Source organism: Carettochelys insculpta, chromosome 1, assembly GCF_033958435.1.
Source record: "Carettochelys insculpta isolate YL-2023 chromosome 1, ASM3395843v1, whole genome shotgun sequence".
In the NCBI taxonomy this organism is placed as follows: Eukaryota; Metazoa; Chordata; order Testudines; family Carettochelyidae; genus Carettochelys; species Carettochelys insculpta.
The window spans coordinates 95062774-95085596 of NC_134137.1; positions in this window are offsets into that span (position 1 = coordinate 95062774).

The window sequence follows — 22823 nt, forward strand, 5'->3', positions numbered from 1 at the left end:
GCATTTACAAAAAAATGTGGCATACAAACATATAGTACCTATAGTTTCATTATGTAGTTTAAAATCTTAATTCTGCAAGAAATCCTGTACAGAAATTCTGTAGGTTTGTGTGTACATTGTTTGAATTATTACTGGTGTGTAACCATTCTGCCAGGTTTTGTTAGTTGCAGTAAGTGCTGGGTTCAGGGAACTTGTTTTGACGACAAACACAATGGTTTTGAGCTGCCATAGAGAAAGTCTGCTACCACTAAATGGCCGTGTCTACACTAGCCCCAATCTTCGAAATGGCCACACAAATGGCCATTTCGAAGTTTACTAATGAAGCGCTGAAATGCATGTTCAGTGCTTCATTAGCATGCGGGTGGCCGCGTGTGAGCCGATGCCCAGTTGCCAGCTAAAGGTCTGGTGGGGCAAAGGGGGTGATGCCACACCAGCAGCTACACTAAGCAGCCAGGGCAGGCTGGGTTCTTTGGTTTGTGTTTAGTTCGGGTACAGCAGCAAGAGGAAAATTACACTTAGAGATGCTTTAACAGTTACTTTTATTTATACAAAGATAGAAACAATTTAACAAAGACAAATGATTAAAGTGCAAGTTAGTACTCGCAGTTTTTAAAGGGGAAACAACTCATGGTTTTTAAAGGGGAAACAACACAATTTAACTTAAGAAAATTTTCGACAAACTAGCTAGCTTAAACTAATACAATTAATGTGTACACAAGAAAGGCAAGTTGCAGGTGTGATTTTCACCCCTGCCTATTAGACCTGGTGGAACCAGAGTCTTTCCCTCAATTCCTATAGGAAAGAAGTGTAATACAGGTGTAATTCTTACCCCTGCCTCCTAGATCCCATGTGACCCAGCATCTTTCTCTCAATCCGTTGGGAAGAAGTAGATACGGACTAGGCGTCCCCAGTCTCAGGAGTTAATTCCAGACCTGGCCAGCAGGTGTAGGTGATTGAAACTCAAAGGGGGCGTGGTCTGCCAAGCCCCTTTATACTCCTTTTGTCATGTATGCTTCTTCCTGGTCTCAAGTGGCCAGTTGGGAGGAATGTTTTGAACCCCAGGTTTCCCAGGGAAGGTGCAAGGCTCAATTTGCACCTGTGAATTGTGGACAATTGGGCACCTTTGGAGGTGATGGGCGGGGGTTCCCCGTCCTTCCTGGGGAAGTGATCAAGGCGTGCCAATTACTGAGATCAGCCAGAAGGGCGGCCATTAGCTAGCCCATTCACTGTCTGGTTTTTGTGTATAGTAGAGAGGCTGGGCGAGACAGCACACCTGAGTTCCCAGGACATCAAAGGCTACCTGTCTCCCCTGCTTATTTCTCTCTCTGTCTCTCCCAGTGCGGGGGAGAGTAAGAAAAGGCCAAATGGGGGGTTCATGTCTGGCTACACCACGGCACTTCGAAATTGACGTGCCTCGCCGCCATGCGGCTCGTCCCGACGGGGCTCCTTTTCGAAAGGACCCCGCCTACTTTGAAGTCCCCTTATTCCCATCTGCTCATAGGAATAAGGGGACTTCAAAGTAGGCAGGGTCCTTTTGAAAAGGAGCCCCATTGGGACAAGCCGCGCGGCGGCGAGGCGCGTCAATTTCGAAGTGCCGCGGCCTCCTGCATGCTAATGAAGCACTGAATATGCATTTCAGCGCTTCATTAGTAAACTTCAAAATGGCCATTTGCATGGCCATTTCAAAGTTTGGGGCTAGTGTAGAAGTATCCAATAACAGTCCAGATCACCATTAATAGACAGTTCTTCCCCATTCACAAGCATAGTGACTGTATGTGGAACAAAGGAGGTTGTTAAGGAAAAAGGAAATAAAACATCAACTTGGAAAACAGAGACAAAGTATAAAAATATGAAAACAAAAAAGCAGTTCAGTAGCACTTTAAAAGACTTACAAAATACTTTACTAGGTGATGAGCTTTTGTGGGACAGACCCACTTCTTCAGACCATAGCCATACCAGAACAGACTCAATATTTAAGGAACAGAGAACCAAAAATAGTAATCAAGGTTGACAAATCAGAACAATATTATCAAGGTGAGCAAATCAGAGAGTAGAGGTGCAGAAGGGGGGTAGGAAAGTCAAGAACTAGATATAACCAAGTATGCAAAAGAGCCCCTATAATGAGCTAGAAAATTCCCATCCTGGTTCAAACCATGTGTTAATGGGTCGAATTTGAATATAAAAGAGAGTTCAGCAGCCTCTCTTTCCAGACTGTTGTGTAAATTCCTCTTCAGTAAAACACAGAGTTTCAGGTCATTAACAGAATGGCCCACTCCTTTAAAGTGCTGGCTGACAGGTTTGTGAATCAGGAGTGTTTTTATGTCTGTTTTATACCCATTAACTCTTTGTCTAAGGGAGTTTGAAGTGTGTCCAATATACAAAGCATGTGGGCATTTTTGGCACATGATGGCATATATGATGTTAGTTGAGGAACAGGAGAATGAACCCATGATTCTGTGAATACCCTGGTTAGGTCTAGTGATGGTGTTCCTGCAGTAGAGACTGTGGTTATTGGTGAGAATCCTCATAAGATTGGGAAGTTGTCTGTAGGAGAGAACAGGCCTGTCACCTAGGGCCTTCTGGAGTGTGGAACACCAATCCTGGAACGTTTCCTGGCAACAAGACCCATTGACAACTTTGTCCACATATCTGTTCTGGAGATATTGAGTATGTTCTGTTATGGCTATGATCTGAAGAAGTGGGTCTGTCCCACAAAAGCTCATCATCTAATAAATTATTTTGTTAGTCTTTAAAGTACTACTGGATTGCTTTTTTTTTGATAGTGTATAGACTAACATGGATATCTCTCTGTTACTATAAAAATATGGAATACAAATACAGCACTCACCAAATATAACTTTGGCAATAGTTCATTCATTTATTTGCACCCTTGTTACTGTAAGTGTTGAAAGGGTAAATATCCTTTTATCATGGTACCTCCCCATCTGCTTAGCCTATTCAGAGTTTGATCTCAGTGGGTAGAATATTCGCAGAATCCTCAGCTCCAAGTGGTATCAGGGGGTAGCCGTGTTAGTCTGTATCTGCAAAAACAACAAGAAGTCCTATTGCACCTTATAGACTAACAGATATTTTTGAAGCGTAAGTTTTCGTGGGCAATGGCCCACTTTTTCAGATGCATCAGGTGCCTAAGGCTTTTGTTCCAAGAAACCTGTGAGTGTATAAGGTGCCACAGGACTTCTTGTTGTGTTTGTCTACACTAGCACCTTCCTTTGAAGGAAGGATGGTAATTAGGGTGTTGTGAGTTTACCAATGAAGTGCTGCTGTGCATAGGCATCATTTCATTAAGCAAATTCCCCCCCACCCCCCTCGCGGCAACTTGGAAGTTTTAAACTTTGAAGTACTGGACATGTGTAGCTGCCCCCCCCCCCCCCCCGCAGCGGCAACTTCGAAGTATCTGCACGTGTCTAGTTGGGGCTCACCCGCCTGTACTTCAAAGTTCCAGGGCAACTTCGAAGTCCCATTACTCCTCAAAATTTTGAGTAAGGGGACTTCCAAGTTGCCCTGGCACTTCGAAGTACCAGTGGGTGAGCCACCACTAGATGTGTGCCAAGACTTCAAAGTTTAAAACTTCAAAGTTGCTGTGGGGGAGAATTTGCTTAATAAAGTGCTGCCTATGCATGGCAGCACTTCGTTAGTAAACTCCCAACATCCTAATTACCATCCTTCCTTCGAAGAAAGGTGCTAGTGTAGACAAGCCCATTTTTTCAGCTGTACTTGGGCATTCTTGTCTCTTGAAAAATGTTGATTGGTCCTGTCTTGCCAGATGTGGTCCTGTCCTGAGGTTTTACCACCAGCTGTAATTAAAGTGATATCAGCTTTATGTAATGTCTCAGCTGGAGGGAGTGCATTGAAGTATACTCATCTTTGGTGCTGTTTTCTGACATTTCAGCAAAGTATATCTTAAGCAGCGCAGGCTTCTCAGTAAGCCAAAACCAGTAGCATATAGACCCTTTGTATGTGAATGATATCCATTCTTTGCCCAAAGGTAAGAGCCCTGTTTTCGCTTAGCTTAGTTTCACCACTCAAACAATTTTTAGTTTGGGGACTGTTGTGGTGGCTCCCAAAGTGTCAGTGGCAGGACTCTGGGTAAATTCAGATGATGATCCTTGTATCCATACTTCCCACAGTTATCCAAAATTTGTAGTTTGAAGGTCTTGTATATTCAACAAGCTTCATTCCTGGGCAAGTTCTAGGTCAATAGCTGATGTCTGTAAAACAGCTCTGTAGCCATTCTTTCTGCAGTACGCAACAGAAAGCAGAGAGCTCCTTTCTCTCTTGACCTTCAGGCCACAGGGTTCATAGATGTTTTGCCACTGACTTTGACATGGTTTATAAAATGTGGTTACACCCTTAAGTCATTCTGCCCTTCTGAAGTCCCTTTCTTAACTAAACTGGCACTTTCATAAAAGTCTAATGTAAAACATTTCAATAAGCCAGATTGCACAGTGTCATTTTGATAAGTAATTAAAAATAAAGTAGTCAGTCTTTTGAAAGTGGTGTTAAAATGAAAGTTAATCCATAAAAATTTGAACACTTTCAACTGAGCTGTCCAAATACATGGAGCCTTAAACTGAGAGTACTTACGTCCCAACCATTAGTATCTATGGAGACTTACTTGAGTGAATACACTATTCTACCTCGCAGCTTATCTCTCCCACTCTGTTAGGGATTCTCGAGACACATGAATTACATAAAGAACTGTGAATTATATGGTATTTTTTGGATTTGAGAAAAGTATCTTCCAAAAGGTCATGAAGACAGAAGCTGCAGAAATTGGAACTGGGCCACTGTTTGAGATTCCAATCAGAAATGGGTCCAGGGACAGGACGAGAGGAGTTACCGCCAGAAACCTGAACAACATCTGAGAGTAATCAACTGCAAATTACAACAGCCTTCACATGGGTGTGACTGCCAGGACCCATTCTATCTGCATACAGTGAAAATCCATGGAATGGGAGTAAACCAGATATCAGTACTAGCAATGCTGCTCCTCACATGTTGTACAAGAGGGGTTAAAACTTCATTTTGGCTCTTAGTCATTGGGACCCACCTGACCTAAAGCCTGAAGCTTCCCAGGGGATTTCTCCTTCAGTTAGTCACCTAAAACAGCTTGGTTATTGCACACAGAAGACAGTCCTTCCGCCCAAGATATCACCACCCTTAAGGTAGGCCCAGAAAGAAAGAAGCAGCCTCCAGGAACTCTATCCAGAGGGAGAAGTTGGTCGGAGCAGCCTCTCTCTCTCTTGTCTCTTCCATCATTTTCTAGGATGCCACTATTTCTCCATTGGCTTTTGGTAGATAAGCAGGTATTGTCAGTAAGTCGTGGCTATCTTCTCTCCATTCAGCTTCAGTTTTCATGTCCGAGAGAACAGCCAGTGCTTCTGTCCAACCAGCCATTACCTAGTGTGCTGTATTTGGTCAGAACCCACACTCTTTAAATATACTGTAGTCCCAAAATCCTACTCAATGGCTTCTGTGAATGGCTATGTGAAGTTGGATCTTGGAATGGGGTCAAAATGTGATTATTTAAATCGTAGCTTTTTATATATAGTGTAGTTCAATATACTTTTGATAAAGTGCACTGTGATATTTCCTTTATTATGCAGGGGACAGACATTCACTTAGATATCATAATCAAGAGATAACAGTTTAGCTTATAAATATAAGTTTAGATACTATTATTGCAAGTTTATTAGTTAACTCTCAAGGACAGCTCCACAAACTAAACTTTTCTTCTCTTTTCTTTCCTTTTTCAACTATTAAAAAATTGCCCCTTCTAGTAGGGTACAGACTGGCATAGAAAACAGAAAGTCCTGATGCAAAAGAACAGTATGCTGTCCTAATTGCATATTGTGAGAATGTTTCCCCCCATGAAATAATTAACATGTAAACTAAATGTTAGTTTCACAGAAACCTTATTATATACTTAAAGAAAAGCTGTATTTAAGCTCTACTAATTCAATAACAATACAGTATGGAACAAATTTAATAATGTCTTACGGTTTATTGTTGCATATCAAGATATGCACATTTTAAAGCAGCAGTTACTATTCACATTTTAAATGCTGCGTCTTTCACTTATCTTTAGAAATATGTAGGACAACAGATAATTAAATACAGAAATAAATTATGGGATTATTAAAATACCCTCAATTTCTCTTAAAGCCAAGGAAACTTATTTTCCATAAGTCAAGAACCAGAAGGCAGATGTTCACTTCACTTCAAATTAACCTTAGCTGGGGTAAGATTGTTTTAAAATATAATCATTACTTTATATATATATTTACATGTATACATACACTATATATATATATATATAATTGTTACTTTATACATATATGTAGGCAACTGTTTAAAATATAATTGTTATTTTATATATGTATATATACACATATATATGTAAGTATGCATGCATGTGTGTGTGTATATATATATATATATATATATATATACATATATGTAGGCAACTGTTTAAAATATAATTGTTATTTTATATATGTATATATACACATATATATGTAAGTATGCATGCATGTGTGTGTGTATATATATATATATATATATATATATATATATATATATATAAACCATTTAGTGATCTTTGGCTAACAATTCTACCACAAGGCTGGAATCTTATAATCTGGAATTCACAAATAAGGTACTGTGAGGAAAATAGCAATGCCAAACAAAGAAAGCTTCGTTTCCTAGACTTGCCTACAACAACTAGCAGTATCTCAACACTGTGGACACACTGGCCCCTACTTTTGGAGGGGCTATGGAAAGGGACACTTCAGAATATGCTAACGAGGCACTTACAGGAATATGCAGAGCTTCATTAGCATAATGGCAGCCATGTACGCTTTGAAACTGCCAGTTTCAAAACACACAGCTCCTGTGTAGTTGGGGGCCTTTGCGAAATGCCCCCCTGATTTTTAGCCCCTTGTTCCCATCTGGTTTTGGGAGGAAGGGACTTTCAAAATCAGAACACCATTTTGAAAAGCCTCCAGCTACACAGGCAGTGTGTGTTTCACAACCGGCAGTTTCAAAGTGCATGTGACCTTCATTATGCTAATAAGGCAATGCATATTCATGGGAGCGCCTCAATAGCCTATTCCATAGTGCCACATTATCATAGCTCCTCCAAAAGTAGGGGCTAGTGTGGCCACAGCCATCGTGTTGGAAGACATTTGCAAAACCTAGAGAACACCACAGTTAAGAACAGAGGGACAAATAATTCATGAATGCACAAGGAACACAATTTCCAGAACAGAAACAATGGAGGAATTTATATTAATTTTAAAGGAGCATATTTTAATGATGTAGACTAGACCAATTTCCTTCCTTAAACATAATTTTTTCAGTGCTCAGTGATTGCTTTATTTTTAAATAAGAGATATTTCATCCAGAGTTTGTTTCATTTATCAGGATAACGATTAATGCAATCTGCCTGAAATCATACTAAGTACAGTCCAAACTTGATGTAATTTTAATGATAGTTTAATATCTATCCAATAGCAGTGTGAGTTCAAGAAAATTATTACCACTGTATCGCTAAAGCTGTGGCCACACTTGGCCAAAACTTCGAAATGGCCATGCAAATGCCCATTTCGAAGATTACTAATGAGGCACTGAATTGAATATTCACCACCTCATTAGCATTAGGACGCTTCTGGCTGTGGCACTTCAAAAGCACTGCTTTCGAAAGTGCACGGCTTGGCATGGCTATACAGGGGTACTTTTCAAAAGGACCCTGTTCCTTTCAAAATCCCCTTACTCCTCTCAGCAGAGGGGAATAAGGGGATTTCGAAATGGGCAGGGTCTTTTCGAAAAGGACCCCTGTGTCACCACACTGAGCTGCGTGCTTTCGAAAGTGGTGCTTTCAAAGTGCTGCGGCCGGAAACGTCCTAATGCTAATGAGGCGGTGAATATTCAATTCAGTGCCCCATTAGTAATCTTTAAAATGGCCATTTGCATGGCCATTTTGAAGTTTTGGCCAAGTGTGGCCACATACTAAGGCTGCTAGGAATCACTGAGGCCACTTCTACACATCCCTTTCTCCAGAAGGCACATGGTAATAAACAGCCCAGAAGATGCTAATGAGATACCGATGTAAATTTTTCACACATTATTAGCATATGACCATGTGATTTGGAGGGCTTCTGGAAGGAGGGTTTCCTTCTAGCAGATCCCCACAGGCTGCACATGTACATGGCCATTTTGGGGTCTGGAAAAGCTTCTTCCTGACTCCGAATCACGTGGCTATATTCTAACGAGGCATGGAAAATTTACATCTATGCCTTATTAGTATAAGCTAGGCTGTTCATTACCATGCCCCTTCTGGAGGAAGGGACATGTTCAGAAGTAGCCTGAGAGACCCATGTTTGCAGGAACAGTATATGGTGTCTGTTCTGCGAGTCATAGGGGGCTCCTTGATGTGTTAGATTATTGTCATGATACATGTTACATGATACTGGGAGCTAGGATACTCTGTCACTGCAGGATGTGCAAAAAGAGAGAGAATTTCCTTTGGGCATGTACACACACACATACACAGTAACAATGCAATGAGAAACCCTTCATAAATTTGGAGGAAAAGGTAGATATGTGCAGCACTTTAATTTAATCACCAAAAGGAACATCAGGGCAGCAGTGGATCTACAAACGCATTAATGATTTATAAAGTTGCATATTTGGGGCCAGATTATGACTTGTCCTGGGCACATGAATGAAGTGCAAGGTCACGAGAAGATTACAGGGACTTGCTGCACTTTGGAGGGTCATTGCAGCCACTACTTGATGCTAGTGCTGCTGACAAACAACTGGCTATTTCAAAGAGTATGAGTAAGAGTCATGAAATGGATCAATGCAGATGGATCAGTGCTGTTGTCCACAATGCTATCCAACATCATCACAGGGCTGGGCTAAGGTTTGTAAGGGGAATTAATTACCAGGGGTACCCTAATGTTAAAAGATATACTCAAGCTTGTAGAAAACTTCAAGAAAAAAAAAATGCCTCAAGCACGATAGACCATTATAGGGTGATAGCTAACTTGTACATGGTCAGGAGCTCAAGTACAAAATGATTGCCAACCTTACAACAGTTTTGCACATGGCATTTGTAAAGCTTGAAACTAAAAGAGATAATTCCTTAGAAAAAGTGAGCACTGAAATAATAGAAGTACACGAAGCTGCCTCAGAAATGGAAAGATGGATCACTACCCTCAAAGCTGAATCAACACAGACAATCAACAGTCAAAATGGCAAATAAAGCCACCGAGTAAAGAACTGAATCCAGGGAGCGGATACATGTAAGGGTATGACTTACAGCTGTGTGAAGCTATCACCTTTCTTATAATTCAGAAATGTAGAGGCAAAGGTACTTTTTTAAACCTCCTTCCAATTGCATCTGAGAGCTAATCTGACTTCCGCAATTCCAGCACAAACTAGAGCAGGTATAAGGCTATTGTGACCTGTGCAGGCTAGAATGCTACTTTAAGGACCCATTCTTCCATGATTTACCAGATGCATTTTATTTCATCCCTGTCTTATCCTGCATCATCACAGGCCCTCATCTTCGGCTGGGAGGCATGGAAGAGGAGGTGACATAATGCTCTGTCTCCTTAGGTTTACACCGTGACAGTGAACAAATATCTATGGAGGTACATATCTCATAGAGCTGGAAAGGACATCAGGAGGTCATCAAGTCCAGTCTGCTGCCCTCTTGGCAGGACCAAGCAACATCCCTGACAGACTTTTTTTTAATCCGCTTGCCCCAGAACCCTAAATGGCTTCCTCAAGAACTGAGCACACAACAATGGGCTCAGCAGGCCAATGCTCAAACCACTGAGACATCCCTCTCTACATAATACTTGTCAGAGGATTATCATTAAGATGATACTTCTCTACTTCACAAGGGTATCATGCAAATAAAAGCATGGTAGTGGCACAAGTCATATCAGTACCTGGGAAGAGGTACTAGAATAGATGGATGATATACACGAAAATATAAACTCTGCTTCTTGAATTAAAATGAAAGAGAAAGAGAGAGAGAGATTTGTTTGGACTTGTTCAGAGGAAAGTAAGGCAAGGCTCAGCTCTGATAACACACCCAAGCTGCGTCTACACGTGCACGCTACTTCGAAGTAGCGGCACCAACTTCGAAATAGCGCCCGTCGCGTCTACACGCGTCGGGCGCTATTTCGAAGTTAACTTCGACGTTAGGCGGCGAGACGTCGAAGTCGCTAACCTCATGAGGAGATAGGAATAGCACCCTACTTCGACGTTCAACGTCGAAGTAGGGACCGTGTAGACGATCCGCGTCCCGCAACGTCGAAATTGCTGGGTCCTCCATGGCGGCCATCAGCTGGGGGGTTGAGAGATGCTCTCTCTCCAGCCCCTGCGGGGCTCTATGGTCACCGTGGGCAGCAGCCCTTAGCCCAGGGCTTCTGGCTGCTTCTGCGGCAGCTGGGGATCTATGCTGCAGGCACAGGGTCTGCAACCAGTTGTCGGCTCTGTGTATCTTGTGTTGTTTAGTGCAACTGTGTCTGGGAGGGGCCCTTTAAGGGAGCGGCTTGCTGTTGAGTCCGCCCTGTGACCCTGTCTGCAGCTGTGCCTGGCATCCCTATTTCGATGTGTGCTACTTTGACGTGTAGACGTTCCCTTGCTGCGCCTATTTCGATGTTGGGCTGAGCAACGTCGAAGTTGAACATCGACGTTGCCGGCCCTGGAGGACGTGTAGACATTATTCATCGAAATAGACTATTTCGATGTTGGCTGCACGTGTAGACGTAGCCCCAATGAACAGGGGTACCCCCAGGCTGACATCTTTCACAGAAGGATTTTACTCTAATCCTCTGAAAACAACAGCCCATGGCACTTGAGCAAGAATGGGTGTCCACAGCAGGCCTAAGGCACACTTTTCTTCTCTTACAGGCTGTGGCCACACGAGCAAGTAATTTCAAAAGCAATTTTGAAATAAGGAGTTATTTCAAAATGAGCAGCAGAACAACTACATGAAAATCACTATTTTCAAAATCAGCATTGGGATGAAAAGCAGTCATTTTGAAAGTGCTGTTTCACTCCTGTCTTGGGAACAGTGCCCCATTTCTACGTCAATTTCAAAATGAAACATGTATAGACACTCCCCTGGCCAGCATTTCAAAATCACAAGTCCTCCATGGAGCTGGCCCTTCCCCAGAACACAGAGATGCCCTGGCCAGCAGCCAGGACTCTATGGCTGTCAACTCTGGCTGCCTTAAAGCTACAGGGAGACAAATATCCCATGTAGGAAGCGTAGAGTGTTCTGGCAGCCATAGGAGCACAAGCTTCCTGTGGAACACTCTCTAGCACCCTCCAGAATGGCGGAAATGCAGACAGCCAGAGCCCGGGCCAGCAGGACGAACCCCCCCCAGGAGCACCATGGATCCCAAGACATGAGGGCCGCTCTTCCAGGACACTGGCAGCCCCCAAAGAGGAGGGGCTGGAGGCTGAAGACTGGGACCTGCTGGCCATCCAGGGGGCAGGAGGAATGATTTCTGGCTGAGGAAGGAGGGGCGGAAGTGGAATGCAGTCATCTTCGCCTGGCTGGCCAAGACCCTGGCTGCAAGAAGCCATCCCTCCAGACCTCAGAGCAGGTGTGGTCAAAAGTCAAGGAGCTGCACTGGGGTATGTGAATGCAAGGGACTCAGCCAGATGGTTGGGGCAGTGCCTGCCACCTGCCCCTACTACATTGACCTGCACTGGCTTCTTGGCCCCAAGGAGGCAGGACCACCGGAGAAGACCCTTCACAGTTCCCTACCCTCTCCCCTTGTGTTTTCACAGCCTCAATGTCCATGGGCCACCCCAGCCCCCTTGATGTGCCAGGAAGCCCTGCAGTGCCTGGCAAAGGGGAAGGAGCAATGCTTCCCAGGACTGGGAGTCATGCCAGGTGACACCGCCGCTGCAGCCAAGATGATGACTTAGCAGCAGCCTACACAGCTGCATGGTGGGAGCAAAACTGCCTGCTGTGGGAATGGCTCTCTATGGAGCAAGTGGCCTGGGACCGGGTTTCAGGGTACCTTGGTACTCTAACCCAGGCTGTTGTCAACTGCCTGACACAGCTGCCCACTCCATGGATGGCCTTTCCTACAGCCTCCTCCCCTTCTATCCCTGGTCCTAAAGCCCCCTACCACCCCTGCCTCTGCTCCTCCCATCACCCCTCCCATGCCCTGCCTCTCAACACTCTGCTCCCACCCAGCATGAATGCAGCTGAGAGGGAGAAGCTCATGTGGTGGCTGTGGGCAGGTGTGCTTGGCCTGGCCATGGCTCCACCAGTGCTTCTGGTAAGTCTGAGACCATCGCAACCCCAGAATGCCCCTGCCTGTCTGTGCCCAGGTGCCATCCCAGCCCCACAGGGGTACCCAGACCCAGAGTGGTTACTGCTCCAGGGTCCATCATGGCTCCCACCCCCCCACCCCTACAGACAAGTGAGACTTCCCATTGTCCCTTGTAAATAGTTCACCCTGCCTGCCCTTGTAAATAGTTCACCCCCTACCCCGCTGTTATGTTGGAAGCATTTTGGGGTTTGATGAATCAACAGTGAACTTTGTTACACAGAGTCTGTCTCGTGCATTGGGTGGGAATGGTGAGGGATGTGCGTGTGGATGGGGGTGTTGGTGGGGCAAAGGTGGGTGTGAGTGTGCAGGGGGGTTGCACATGGTGGGTTGGGACCAGATCATGGGGACCCCCAGCCAAAGGCCTCGTGGAAGGCCTCCTGCATGCGCACCCCATCTTGGTGCACCTGGTGACATGAAACCGTACCTAGCTGGACATATTGTGGCACAGTCTCAGCTGCCCAGAGTGCCACAAAGAGCTCGTGCTTGCTCTCCATGAGATTGTGGAGAGCACAGCTCATGCCCACACCCACTCCCACCTCCAGGCGCATCAGCAGGCACCTGAAGTGTGCTTTCAGATGCTCAAATGCCCACTCCACCATGTTCCTGGCTTGGTTGAGCCAGGCATTATAGTGGGTGTGGCTCTCATTGGTGTGGTCCATGTAGGAGCACATTAGCCAGGTCCGAGCACATTCGGCAACAATGCACAGGGACATGGTTATGTCCCCCACTGGGAGCTCCACTGGGAGGACATAGGTGCCCTCAGCCATCCGGCACCTGAGCCATGAGTTCCACAGTTCCAACCAGCCCATGCAAATGTCCGTAAATCATCCTTGGGCACTCACAGGGGCATGGAGGACAAAGGAGTGGTAGCCCTTCTGATTTATGTACCATCTGTGGCTTTGTGGTGGGGCCCAGACAGCAATGTGGGTGCTGTCCAATGCACCAATACGTTGGGGAATCCCAGCTGCTAGAACCCAGCCATGGTGGCATCCACATCTCCCAAGCAGATGAGCAAGTGCAGGAGGATCTGGTTGTTGGTGTTGATGACCTGAATGGGGTGGAGGGCACAGGCATATATGAACATGTGGAGGCATGCAGGGAGACCCCCTCCCTGGGACCCTCTCCCAGGCCCCACAGTGGGTGTATGACCCCAGCTGCCTTACCTCTAGAAGGACAACCCTGATGGTGGCCTTCCCCACCCCGAATTGGTGGCCAGTGGAGAGGTTGCTATCGGGGGTGGCCAGCTTTGATATGGTGATGGCCACCCTTTTTTCCAGGGGGAGCACAGCCTGGATGCGGATGTTCCGGTGGTGAAGTGCTGGTGCTAGGCATTGGCACAGCTCCATGAAGGTGGCCTGGGTCATCCTAAAATTGTGGAGCCACTGCTCATCATGCTAGTCCTCCAGAATGATGTTGTCCCATCATTTCCCACTGGTGGGGTACCACCAGACGCAGTGGCAGGCCTGGGGAAGGGGGTCCTCTGGATGCACCAATGGCGGGGATTCTGTAGGAGGCCGGCCACATAGTGGGCAGCACGGAGTCTGAAGTGGCATGCTGCCAGGATGTCCATCAGGCTGGCCATGATGTCCAGGATGTGCCCATCCCTGAAGTGCTGCAGGTCCATGCTGGGCTGCAGTGTTGGGGCTGAGCAAGGCTCCAATGGTGCTGAGCTGGAGGTCATGTTCTGCAAGCAGCCTGAGCCCTGAGCCCTCAGCATGTGCACAGGGGGAGGTGTTTGGGAAGGGCTCCTTAAAGGGACAGCTGGCCCGTGCTCCAGAAAGGGCTTGTTGGTCATTCAACCCTTCCTATGCCATTTTCTGCCCCATTATTTCAAAAGGAGGCTGTAGGCTGTGTAGCCACTCCCTTTTGAAAGGATGGGGGATGTTGTCTCTTTGATTTTGAGAATCACAACATTGATCCATATTTTGTGTATAGTAATTTCATTTTGAAGTGACTCACCTCAGACTGACGGATCAGGATCACCCCTTTCAACATCACTTCCTTGTGTGGCCACAGCCACACTGAAGCACATCAGGGTGCAAGTTTAAATCTTCACCTTTTTGTGTAAATGTCACAGCCTTATTTCCCACTGTTGAACCACACATTACTAGGGTTCCTTCTCCTGCTTCTTCTAGGATCCTTCGTCATGCCATTTATGGGATGCTTTTCTTATGCCTTATCAGCCTTTTCCTAGACACTTCCTCTTGATTAGAAAGCCCTACTCCAAGTCTGATTTCTCCCTGGTCACTCTATTTAGAAAAGGAAGTCAGCTCTTTTTTTTTCTTCTTCAATATATCCTTCCCTTTCCCCACTATATTCCCTTAAAGACCCCAGCATTTATGGTACCATGTCAGCAAGGTTAGATGATTGGTATGTCCCTTTGGGATTTTCAGGGTCTTAAGAATAAAGAACAAACATAGTAATATATGTTATTTCATTTTGAAAATAAAAATAGAACCACATAGTGAAAGTAAGAGGTTGACAGAAAAAGAAAAAGGAAATAGTATAGCTACAAATAGAGAGAAATATTTACCTGCAAAATATTATCATGATGATGCATCCAGTACAAATCAGTTAAAAGCTAACATCAGTGGAAATATTGACTAAAAAAAAAAGTCTTAATGAAAGCAGACTTTGCCAGAATCTTCTTTCTGTATGAAGAACCCACAGTCTTCTGACTTAATTTCAAAATATACATTTAAAACTTTGGAGTGAGGTAATACACAGTGAGCTAAAATACATATCAGCATATGATTCTGTCTGTAGCAATAATGTGCACAAGTCCTTTAATATAATATTCAAGCATTATTGTCTATTGTTTTATTATCTGAATTTTACAGGCAGGGAAATTGAGGCAGAGGTTTAATTTAATGTTTTCACAGCTGCCCAAGGGGTTAGTATTAGTTTTTAAAGCAGGAGCCTGCTTTTCCCAGTCTTGGGCTCAGAACATACCTCTGTCATAAGATGTGAGGTGTTGGGTACAGAACTTGGTATTCTCATTAAATAACATTGCTCCAATTTTCCTCCATTTTACCTCTCCATTTTCATCACAATGCAAATGTTTTCCTTTCTGCTCAGTGCTGCATTTGACGCACCCTGAAACTGTCTATACTCCTAAGTTAAATAAGCTGGTTACTATAAATCTTCTGCTAGCCCAATGAGCAAGAACTTGGAATCCAGAGTATAACTTAGGTTTATTGGACAAAGTAATACAGAGCACTAACAAGCATTTCAGTTCCTTTGACTTTCAGATGTGAGTTTGTGCTCACAATGAGTCCCCTGAAAATAAGACATTTTGGTTTTCTAAAGGAAGAATGGAAGATGGATAAAGGGGCAGGGGGTTGGGGGTGGGCTCTTGTACTGGAAACTACCCAGAATAAAAATTGTTCTCACCGGGACAGGGTGAAATTAAGTTTCAAGGGACCTGCCGGAGCTAACTGGACACCATTCAATAGAGATTCCACTGTGGAAAAGGACAAAATAGGCAGATGAAATGACTTACAGTAGAAGAATTGATACTTCAGAAGAAAGAAATCATCTGTTAAAACAGTATATACATTAGTATTTCTCAAAGAAACCCAAGGGGAATATATCATACAGTACCTTGTTCTTTTTGTCATAACTGGTTCAGAAGGGCGAGATGAAGATCAGACAGCTAGCAGAGGAGAAGCGGGTGCACAGAAAGCACAATAAGGACTTGCCAGACACCCACTACATCTGCAAGAGATGCAGCAAGGACTGTCACTCTTGTGTGGGTCTTCATAGTCACAATAGACGCTGTCAATGAAGTCCTCAATTGAAACTTTAAAGGGCGCGATCCATAGTCTATGCAGACTGAAGGATGCCTACTACTACTACTGGTTAGAAAAAGGCTTGCAAAATAACTTATGTAGCTAGTTCAACATGTTAATGTTGTAAGTGTCCAATGAAATATGACTTTTGAACTGTCACAAGAACTTTTTATTAAATAATACAAATGCTGACTCCAATTCCCACTCCTATAAGTCGGAAATGTAATGACCTCTCTATAGTGCCATGGGGGCTCATCACTAAAAATAGAGCATATTTTAACGAAATAACTTTGATACAGAAAGCATGGTGAAAATGAATTCTGATTAGATTAAAACCTCAGGGATGAGGAACTAAATCATTGTCGAGGCCTGAATTTTTTGCTTTCCCCAAAAAAACTAAACTTGGAGATAGTACACAGAATACCAAAAATAGCTCTGATAATCCTCAATGACCCTTAATGATGTTCTCAAGGATCTGCCATTATTATGACTTGAAAACAGCTGTAAACTGTAAGATCATCATGGCTAGGTCTACACGTGCACCCTACATCGAAGTAGCTTATTTCGATGTTGCGACATCGAAATAGGCTATTTCGATGAATAACGTCTACACGTCCTCCAGGGCTGGCAACGTCGATGTTCAACTTCGACGTTGCGCGGCCCGACATCGAAATAGGCGCAGCAAGGGAACGTCTACACGTCAAAGTAGCACACATCGAAATAGGGATGCCAGGCACAGCTGCAGACAGGGTCAACGGGCGGACTAGCGCTTCCGGGGCAACAGCTAGCCGCTCCCTTAAAGGGCCCCTCCCACATACACTCAGCCTGCACAGCACGCGGTCTGAGGAGCCATATAGGCACACAGACCCCGAGCGCCGCAGTCATGGACCCCCAGCAGCAGCAGCAGCAGCAGCAGCAGCTAGAGGTCCACCCAGCCCTCCCGGCAGGAACAGGGCTTGCCCTGGCTCTTGTCATGTTGGGGGCAGCTGAGCACCTTCTTGCCCCAGGGGAGGACATGCCCCCAGGGCAGCAGGGCTCAGCCCCTACCCTTGCAGCACCCCGCTCCACCCCCCGCCTCCCACGCCGGCGGCTGTGGAGCTACCCCACCAGCACCGACTGGTGGGAGCGGCTGGTGCTTGGGGAGTGGGACGACGACCACTGGGTCCGCCACTTCAGGATGACCCGACAGACATTCCTGGAGCTGTGCCAGTGGCTCACCCCCGCACTCAGGCACCGGGACACTGCCATGCGGTGTGCCCTCCCTGTGGAGAAATGGGTCGGCATCGCTGTCTGGAAGCTGGCCACTCTGGACAGCTACCGATCCGTGGGGCAGCAGTTTGGCGTCGGAAAGGCCACCGTCGGGGCTGTCTTCATGGAGGTAAGAGAACCCACAGGGGGAGGCCAGGGCAGGCCAGGGGGGCCAGGGCAGAGCAGGGGGGCCAGGGCAGGGCAGGGCAGGGCAGAGCAGGGCAGGGGAGCCAGGGCAGGGGGGCCAGGGCAGGGCTGGGCAGGGCAGAGCAGGGCAGGGGAGCCAGGGCAGGGGTGCCAGGGCAGGGCAGGGGGGCCAGGGCAGGGGAGCCAGGGCAGGGGGGCCAGGGCAGGGCAGGGGAGGGCAGGGGGGCCAGGGCAGGGCAGGGCAGGGCAGGGCAGAGCAGGCCAGGGGGGCCAGGGCAGAGCAGGGCAGGGGGGCCAGGGCAGGGCAGAGCAGGGCAGGGGGGCCAGGACAGGGCAGGGCAGGGCAGAGCAGGGCAGGGGGGCCAGGGAAGGCAGAGCAGGGCAGGGGGGGCCAGGGCAGGGCAGGGGAGGGTAGGGGGGCCAGGACAGGCCAGGGCAGGGCAGAGCAGGCCAGGGGGGCCAGGGAAGGCAGAGCAGGGCAGGGGGGGCCAGGGCAGGGCAGGGGAGGGTAGGGGAGCCAGGGCAGGGCAGGGCAGGGCAGAGCAGGCCAGGGGGGCCAGGGCAGAGCAGGGCAGGGAGGCCAGGGCAGAGCAGGCCAGGGCCACGCACACCCTGCTCACCCCTCATTGGGGCTGTCCCATGTGCTTTCTCTGCAGGTCGTGCGTGCCATCAACTCCATGCTCCTGCACAGGCTCGTGAGGCTGGGGGACCCACAGGCCACTGTCACCGCCTTTGCCACCCTGGGCTTCCCCAACTGCTTCGGGGCTCTGGATGGGACTCACATCCCCATCCGCGCCCCGGACTACAGTGGAGGCCGATACCTCAACCGGAAGGGCTACCATTCAGTCGTCCTGCAGGCCTTGGTGGACAGCCGGGGACGTTTCCAGGACATTTACGTGGGCTGGGCTGGCAGCACCCACGACGCCCGGGTGTTCCGCAACTCGGGCCTGTGCCGCCGGCTGGAGGCGGGGACCTACATCCCCCAGCGGGACATCCCTCTGGGGGACACCACCATGCCTTTCTGCGTCATCGCGGATGCGGCCTACCCCCTCCGGCCGTGGCTCATGCGCCCCTACACGGGCCACCTCTCCGCCAGCCAGGAGCGCTTCAACCGGCGCCTGAACCGTGCGCGTCAGGTGGTGGAGCGCTCATTTTGCCGCCTGAAGGGACGATGGCGATGTCTCCTCACCCGCCTGGATGCCAGCCCCAGCAACATCCCCCAGATTGTGGGTGCCTGCTGCGCCCTGCACAACCTCGTGGAGAGCAAGGGGGAGAGCTTTCTTCAAGGCTGGGCCGCTGAGGCCGGAAGCGCACACCTCCAGCCACCTGCTGCCCCCAGTCGGCAGGTGGACCCAGAGGGGACCCGGGTCCGGGAGGCCCTGCCGGCCCACTTCGACAACCAGGCCGTGGGGTGAACTCTGCCCAGGCCCCCTACTGCCCGCCCCTTCCTCCCCCACACTCCTGCCCCAATGCCCACACCATGGAGCACCCCACCGCCCCCCCCCACTTGTCCAGGAGAAATGACAGCACGAACTTGTGGGTGAACGTAAATGTTTTTTTTGTCCTCACGAATTTTTTTTTTTTTTTAAATAAAAAAATATATATATGTGAGACAGAAACCAAAAAGGAGGGACAAACATTCAACAAAACCAAGATGGGCACAAATAAAACTATGTACAACAATAAAAATGAAAGCACTGTGCGCCATCAAAAGAAAAACAAAAAGCAGGGAGGAGAATGGGGAGAACTATGTACAGGGGTGGACGGGGCAAACAGGGGAAACACCCACACCACCCACCCAGTCCCCAAAGTCTGTCCAACAAGGGGGGGGGCCCACGTCCCGGGCCCCTCGCCCCTACAGCCCAGCAGTGGGCGTGCCCGGCCGGGAGCTCCGCCGGGCCTGCAGTCTGGTGCGCGGCTGGGTGGGAGCGGGCTCCACTGGGAAGTAGCGGCGCCGGCGAGTCGCGGGTGGCTCCAGGGGTCCCTCGGCACGGTGGCCCTCGCGGGGAGGTGGTGGGGCGACGGCGGACGGCCCGGCGACGGCTGGAGCAGCCGATGGTGGGGCTGCAGGAGCGGGCATGGCGGGCGGTGGCGCGGCCGGCGCGGCATGGGGGGCCAGGGAATCAATCAGCCGATTGATGGTATCCAGAAAGGCCCCCCATGCCTCTCTGCGCCAGGCCAGCGCCTGCTCCTGCAGCCGGAGGTGCTGCTCCGAGACCTCCAGCTGCCGGCGGTGGATGGCCAGCATCTGGGGGTCCGTGGCCGCCGGCGGTAGCAGGCGCAGGGTCTGCCATCTGGCCCTCCGCGGGGCCGGTCGTTCCTCGGCCGAGGGGCTGGCTTGGAGCGAGGGTCCCGGAGGGGTCTCCGGGACGACCGATGCCTCGCCGGCGCTCTCTTCTGGTCCTTCGGATGGTGCAGGTGCAGGTGCAGGACACAGGAGAGGAGCGGGGAAAGAAGAATGGAGACAGGCGTTAGTGTGGGCCCCGAGCCGTGGCCTTTGTCCCCCCCGCCCTGTGCTGCAGGTTCCCCATCCCCGTCCCCGGGAGATGCTGCTGTGATGGATGGGGTTCAGGGGTCCCCCTGCCCTGCAGCCCGTCCCCTGGTGGGAGCGACTCTCACTTCACCCCGCAGGGTCTGAGAGCAGGAGAGCTTTCTTAGGCCACAGATGGCCAGTTTTTGGCAGGAGTGACAGCACCAGCTGTCGGAAGAGACAGTCCTTCCAACCCGTCGTGGGGAGAAGACCACAAGGGGGGCCCCTCTGGGATGCAGCTTTCCCCCTCCTCTGGCTGGCTGCCTACCAGCTCTCCCTTCCCCTAGCCTCTACCTGTGGCCCCCGCCCTCGCCCCCCAATTCCAAGCCAGCTCGGCTCCTCCCTCCTGTTTGTTCAGGGCAGAGGTGTCACCTGCCAGCTGTAGCGCCAGGATCCTCCTTTGGCCCTGGGAGCTCCTCGGCTCGGGTGGCTCATATGTAGCCTGAGTCTCCCTTTGGCACTCCCCCCACTCCATCGCATGCTGCTGCTGCGGGGTGTCCGACCCCCTCCGCCCGGGGGCCCCTCGAGGTTCTGCTCCCCCCTGGCCCGGGGATGGGGCATGGCACTGTCATGCAGGGTGGCGGGGGGCAGGGGCTGATGGCTGCAGTGCTGTGAGGGCCATGGCCCTGGTGTCCTTGGGGCCATGGCCATGTGAGCGTGTGGGGGGCCCTGGACACATCTCTGTTCCCCCCGCCCCTCAAGCCCCGGGGTGTCCACCAGAGAGGGGTACCTACCTGTGGGTCCGCTCCCACGGTCCGGAGATCCCCGGGGGTCGGAGGCCCTGCTACTGCTCCGGGATGGCAGGAGGAGGATCTGCAGGCTGGAATCGGTGGAGGAGGAGCCCCCCTCCTCCTCCTCCTCCTCCTCCTCCTGCCGCGATGTCCCGGGGATGGCCTCCGGGGGGGGCCCCCGGGGTGCGGGGCTTACCTCCGGGGCGGAGCCCGGCTGCAGGGCCTGCTCGGGCTCGTCAGCCGAGGTGTCAAAGGTGGCCGGAGGGGAGGAGGTTTGCCAGGAGCCCAGGATGTCCCTGAGCTCCCTGTAAAAGGGGCAAGTGACGGGGGCGGCCCCAGATCGGCTGGCCGCATCCCGGGTCCGGGCATAACCCTGCCGCAGCTCCTTCACCTTACTCCGGACATAGTCCGGAGTGCGGGCAGGGTGACCCCGGGCAGCCAGGCCATCGGCCAGCCGAGCGAACGCATCCGCGTTCCGCCTCTTGCTCCCCATTACCTGGAGCACCTCCTCCTCGCTCCAGAGCCCCAGCAGGTCCCGCATCTCGGCCTCCGTCCAAGAGGGGCCCCGCTGCCGCTTCCCAGACTGCGTGGCCCTCTGGCTGCCCTGGCTGCTGTGGCTCCTCTTGGGGGGGGTCCCCTGGGGGCGCTGGGGGGGCTGCTGGGCAGCCATGGCTGCTGTCAGGGGCTGAGGGCTGTGCAGGCTCGCCGCCGCGTGTGCAGGCAGGAGCCTGCACGTTGCCTCAGCCTCCTGCAGTCAGGGCGGGGGAGGGGACCTTTAAGGGGCCGCTCCACGCGGCCACCAGTGAGCTGCGGGGCTGGAGAGAGCGTCTCTCAACCCCCCAGCTGATGGCCGCCATGGAGGACCCGTCAACGTCGAAATTGGGACTCGGCTCGTCTACACTGGGACGCGGCTCGTCTACACTGTCCCTACTTCGACGCTCAACGTCGAAGTTGGGCGCTGTTCCTATCTCCTCATGAGGTTAGCGACTTCGACGTCTTGCCGCCTAACGTCGAAGTTAACTTCGAAATAGCGCCCGACGCGTGTAGACGTGACGGGCGCTATTTCGAAGTTAGTGCCGCTACTTCGAAGTAGCGTGCACGTGTAGATGCAGCTTATGGGTGTAAGAAGAAACTGGGATTTCTCAAGTTCCTTATTTTCCTCCAGACTTCATATGCCCTTAGCTTCTGGACCAAAATCTGGGTTGTCTAGGCAAATTATGAAACCATGAATTACGGAAGGTTTCTTCCACTTTCAGTCTGCACCCTTTTTATTATCTCTGTGTGAAAGTATATATCCATATATTTATAATATTTTAATTTTTAGTGAGTTACATTTAATTTAACAAATAATTTGCTCAGTACATATATAATAATTAATTACTGCACTTTAACTTACTATAAACAGTTCTTAAATGTGGGTGCTTTGTGCCAGTAAAGATTCTTTTCTAAAGGTAATAGAGATTTCAGTGTGAATTACTAATTTCAGTGGTCTCTCTCTCTCTCTCTCTCTTTCTCTATATATATGTAAAATAAACAGAAGGCCAGATTCTGCTCATGGCTAAATTGCTATATATCAGCAGAATTTGTCCTTTTATTTATTTTTGTGAACATGCTAGACAAAGTTGAAAATAAGACTGCTCTTACCTCCAACTGCTAAAATGTTTGTTAATCTATTCTCCTTTTTATGTTGTGTATCTGTAGTCAGTCCTATTGACATAATAGCAATTTTTTCAATGGTTAATTAAAATTATTTAAATTTATGTCATGTTTACTGTAAGTTACATCTACTTTAACAAATAAATGGTTCTTTGTTTTGTGGTAGGAATGGGGAAAGGAGCAAGAACTGTTTTCCAGGAAAGAGTGTTATGCCAAAATCGGAGAGTATTTTTTGTAAAAAATTAGCATGGAATCATAGTGTTGTGACATAATGGCTCAAGGAGCTGATTCAAGGTTAACTGTTAAGGTCGCAAAGTACCTCAAA